The sequence below is a fragment of the Nanorana parkeri genome, unplaced genomic scaffold, assembly GCF_000935625.1.
Source record: "Nanorana parkeri isolate BGI_ZX_2015 unplaced genomic scaffold, ASM93562v1 scaffold674, whole genome shotgun sequence".
NCBI lineage: Eukaryota > Metazoa > Chordata > Amphibia > Anura > Dicroglossidae > Nanorana > Nanorana parkeri.
This window is the reverse complement of record NW_017306942.1, coordinates 806,549-812,036: the sequence shown is the minus strand read 5'-3', so window position 1 is coordinate 812,036 and position 5,488 is coordinate 806,549. Positions and strand designations below refer to the sequence as shown.

Genomic DNA, 5,488 nt, shown 5'->3' with positions numbered 1-5,488 from the left:
CTCACCACTGTCCTCTCCCCCCCCCCCCCTCCCAATAATTTTGCTCCTCCCTACTGAAGAATTTTTGATCCAAGCCATGCTTCTTAACCTAATTTTTTTAAATAGTGCTTTACATTATTTTATTTTTTTAAAGATGAATTTAGTGAATGTTGAATGTAAGGAAACAAGACATTACAAGAAAAAAAAAAAAAAAGGGTGAAGTGGTTGGAGAAGGCAGGAGAAGTGAACAATCTAGGACAACATAGCTGAACTGGAAAGTGAGCTGAAATGTTCACTTCTCCTAATAGATAAAAAAAACAAAGTATCCAGCGCTAATCACAACAGTATCATACACAGTGTCCTTTCAGAAAGAAGTGCATTCAGTGATCCAAAAGTGCTTTCAGGCCTGGTTCACACCTAGGAGTTTTTGAGCAGTTCGAAAAGCGCTTTTAACTGCCCAACACAAGAAATCCCATGATTTCCAATGGCCCTGGTTCACACCTGAGCAGAAAAACTCCAGCAGAAAAACGCCAAACACCTGAAAAGGTACAGGAGCTTCTTTGGGCAGTTAAAAGCACTTTTTTCCCCACAGACTTCATTGGAAATGCCCCAAAACGCGCAACTTTTTCATAAGCATTTTTGCGCATTTATACGCGCGTTCTTCGATTGCCCACAATGGTTTATGAGGTAAAACGCGCCCAAAATGTGCAAAACACGCAAAAATGCACAAATAACCGCATACTGTTAAAAAGTATAAAAGCGCAAAAACGGTGCCGCCTAGGTGTGAACCCAGCCTCAGTGATCCGTATGGTACAAATAAAGTCTCTGTAGATAAAGTGCTCCTAGAGTGTATTCCAGAAGATCAATCTTCCCATCTGTGTGTGCCACCAGTGACATAAACCGCACTGACAAGATCGGATGGACCATTAAACCGGCACAAAGGGAAGTGAGGAATCGTACAGCGGATATGACCACTGACACCAGTGGTGGTACAATGATTATAACTATGATTTACAGTATAACAACCAGGCATAGTGGTAATCTTTAATTAGAAAGTTTCCCTATGTGGACCTAATTTTCAGATGGGTAGTTGTGCACAGATGGGAAGCAGGATCTAGTTTCTCCTTCTGCTGATTCTGCCTTCTCCTTCTGATTGGCTCACTTACTTTCCCATAGGTCTGTGCAGAACTTAAGGTACAACCTTGGAACTGTGCTTAACATTACTTCAGGAAGCATTTTGTTTTACATACTTGCCATATATCTACAGGGTAGCTCGGGATACACTATTTCTCCTAATGCAACAGTGGACCTGATCATGTGGTTACACAAGTCAACTCAGCACATGCTTTACACTTATTATTGCCATGGGCGATCTCAGTAGCAGAAGCAGGTAAGGATCTGCAAAGAAGTTTGATAAACTCCTTATAATGTATATAATTAGCATGCAGAAGGTTTTCTTTTTTTCTCAGTAAAAGAGAAGTTTTGCCTTAATGAACTAGAATCCTACATATTTTCCATAACTGTGATTATTAATGACAGAACTACATGTTTAAAAAAAAAAAAATCAGTTTGGGTGTAATTCAAGTCTTCCCACATGTCCTAAGAGGGTACATTTAATCATTATGATGTAATTGCAGAGAAACTACACATTACTACCAATTTCTGAAATGCTAAAAATCCAGTCTAGTCATCCATCAAGTGAAACCTAGCAGATACACCGTAGGTCATTCAAAAAGATCATGAATTCTTGCAGGACTCATTTCATTTAATATTAATATAAATTTGCAGACATTAACTTTAGTTCCCTACCACATCTGTTTTTGACTTCCAAAAATAATACTGCTATATTACTGTCAAAACAATGAAGGTCTAGTAAAGTAGTCCCAAGCAATGAAAACAGTTAGAATATCAAATTATTATTACTGCCACTACTTTACTAACATTTTAATGTATAATTAAAAAAGTACATTCAATTTTGTAGCCACAAGAGGGCACAATTACTGGGGGACACAAGACAAGCTAGACTCTAGGTAGATATAAAATACAAAGACTAATGCAGCTCTGTATTTTTTTTATAACTTCCCTATTCTTTTTTTTTTACATGCATGCAGTGTAAGTACTTGGATTTGACTTGATATAAAGGAGATACATGAAGAAACAAGAGGAAATATCTCTAAAGTAAAGGAAAAATTACTCTTAAGCAGTTGTCTTCATTAAAGTGACACTTAACTCAGGAGTTGATTCTTAAAAATGTATTCAACCTTAACTATTAACAAAAATGTATCTTATTTGTATATCACTCGGCTGTAGATTCTGAAATCATCTCTGGATTGGTGCTGACACTGTCCTCCCTTCTGGGGGGTGGCTACTTTTGTTCCCCATTGTCCCTGTGCGTGTTGTAAAGTAGCCACCACTCCAAGCTCGCTCCTGAGATGAACTACAATCTCAATACAAATTAGTAAACTTAATGTAAAATTGTAGTCCATCAGTGGTTCCAACTTCTCACCCCTCCATCAAAAATGAACAAAAAATGTTGGCTTAAGATACACTTTAAGTCCATTTTTAAGAATACTAGAGTTCTCCTTTTACTTTTCTCCTACTGCAAAAAGATAAACAAAGTGTTTGTGATTTCATGAGCTCCTTAGTTTATAAGCAATATCCTGCTTTTTTTATAAGACAAATCTCCATTAAAAGAAAGGTGTACTTCCTTCTAAGAAGGCTAGTTGCCTATATCTGATTTCAGTCACTGCTCTGAAACAAGCATACAAATTACTGTACATAGCACAGTGAAGTCCTGACCTTTATATTCCAGGTCAGAACCTTAAAAAAGTACTTGCAGCAGACCTTCTCCTATTAAAATAACTTTTTGCCCTTGGTGTCTCACCCCTCACTCTAGAAAGGATTGTCACCAGCACACTAAAAGTTTTGAAGCAAAAAGTCCTTTATTGACAAATTGCCATCCAATACAAGCGCTTTCGGGGTCTCAGCAGTACCCCTTCATCAGGCTCAGAATGATGAAGGGGTAGGACTTTTTGCTTCAAAACTTTTGGTGTGCTGGTGACAATCCTTTCTAGATCTGCACTGTTCACGGGGCCGTCCGTGGTCACTACAAGCACCCACCTGCTTGGCAGGTTTACTACTATTCCGGTAAGAAGTGCAGCTGGTTCTTGACTACATGTATCACCCCTCACTCTTCCACAATTTTTTAACGGGTTAAGTACCTATTTGTGCTGCAGGCTCACACCTTCTCCTTCTTCGCCTAGTCGAACATCCTCCACTGCCTCCTGGGATATCCACATCACACATTGTAGGAGGCAGTTTTACTGGGGGGAGCACATGCACGCTGTAAGATTTCACACAAGCAAAGACATGGCACTGCTTTCTGCCAGGTATTAGTGAACTGGCAGAGACCTGCAGCATATCTGCGTATGTGCAGGATATTCCTAGGCACATACGCTGCTATTCTCTACAAGGTCCCAGATACCAGTAGCCAGTGGCGTGTGTGCACCATGCATGGGAAACTCTCCCAGCCTGGCCAGACATGATACAGGTCTTTGGGACCTAACAGAGCTGTGGCACATCTGCACACATGTGGAATATCTGAAGATAGCAGCACGGAAAAGGAGCACAGGGAACAGTATATTGCAGAGGTGAACTTCCTCTTTAGGGCACTGGATCAGCTTGACATTAAGGCAATTGGCATTTCCAAAGGAGAAGTTAGCAATGGCAGTCTCTATACACTGAGTGGCCAGATTATTATGACCACCCCATCAGTCCTTCGTTGGGCCACGAGATGACTCCACGAGATGACTTCGTTGGGCCGCCTCGTGACTCCACGAGATGTTGAAAGGTGATGCGAGGAATCTGACACTGCACTGTTGCCCTTCTGTTGTCTTGTACCAGTCTTGCCACTCTCCATTCTGCCCTAACACTGACTAGTCGCTGACGGCCACAATTCACACGTTCAGACCCAGATTTTCGGTTGACAGTCCAGTCTTTAAACACTTTAACAATGAGCCCCTCTTGAACATTTAACGAATTCTGCTGTTTTGCTGATACTCGCTCCATGGCTCCTCCAACAATCATCCCACGTTCAAAGGCTGTTAAATTGCGTTGTTTACCCATATCTTCAGAAAAAAAATCACTTCTACTGTTGTGATAAACAACCTGCTTCCCTATTTATAATGGTCTGGCCCTCTAGCAACTTCAGTGCGATTATAGCTAATTATAGCTAATTTGCCTACAAACGTCAGGTGGTCATAATAATCTGGCCACTCAGTGTTTACTCTTTGAACAGACTTCATTTAAAGCATCTCTTAACCCAAGAACAACATTTACCAAATTACCGGTCCTTAGATGTGATGGCTGATTAGTTTTCTTTTTTTTCCAGGCTTTTTTTTCATTTAATTTTTGCCTGCTGATCCTTCCAATAACACACTACCTGTCATATGGTGGCAATGCTCACTCAATGCACTGTGTCTATAAAGGAGCAACATTGTCACCCTAGGCTGGAAGAACTGGGAAGGCTGATGCATCAGATTTCAGGTCAGTGCACATGACGTTACAAGAACACTGTATTTTTTGCATGATTAACTGACATCTGTACTTGCTGAAGATGCACTGGAAAGAAGAAAACTAATGTGACTACCACATCTAAGACTGGTCATTTTTAATTTAGGTTCAGATATTCTAAAGAAACATTTTGACTCTTTGGAATTTAATATTGAACAAGATGTACAGTGCCTTGGATGTCTGCATATTTACCTAACTTTTTTAAGGAAATCATTACATATCAGTTAACACTCTAAAACATTTTTACTCGTATACATATAGATATTTGAGAAAATCTCAAGGGCCCCATTTATTATGTGTTCATGAAGCTGTGTGAGACTTCCCCGCCGAATCAATATCCCACATCTCATTGCTCTGAATGAGTATCATTTATCTTAAACTCAGCACAGATGTTTCTGACAAAAGATTTTGATTGGCTGCAGCAGATCCCAAGATAGTAATTCTGCTTCTAATATGTACCTTGTGACACAGAGGAGCTTAACGTGAAGCCTGATATGTTATTGTACAAAGCCTTCCCATAATGTATGGCTTTTGCTGCATAATTATTTTACAAGTTATAGCTTTATAATCTATAACAAACCATTAACACTAAAGCACAGGTTTAACACTGCAGGTTTTTTTACAGGACTTTTACCTAGCAAACAAGCAAGAGCTTGCCACTGAACATTTGAACTACCCTACTGAGATTTCAACACATGAAACTGGGGCTGCCCTGAAACATAAACTGAAGAACATTGTCAGGAGTTCACAGCAGCCAATGAAAATGTTTCTATAGAACCATCTGAGTTACACAAAACATAAATAAAACCAAGTCAGGACGATGGAATGTGGAATGCTGTTGAGTGCATGACAGACAGATTGCCAGTGCTTTAGCAATGTGAAACAGACAATCCAATAGCCTTCAAATGTAATGGCTGTTAAGATATATATATATATA

General features: G+C 39.7%; 1 protein-coding gene across 1 annotated transcript in view; it reads right to left on the bottom strand.

The window, feature by feature from the left end:
- The window catches only part of VEGFC (vascular endothelial growth factor C), a 137,996-nt gene that overhangs the window by 3,816 nt on the left and 128,692 nt on the right, over window positions 1-5,488 (bottom strand). The gene's annotated exons all lie outside the window — the stretch shown is intronic.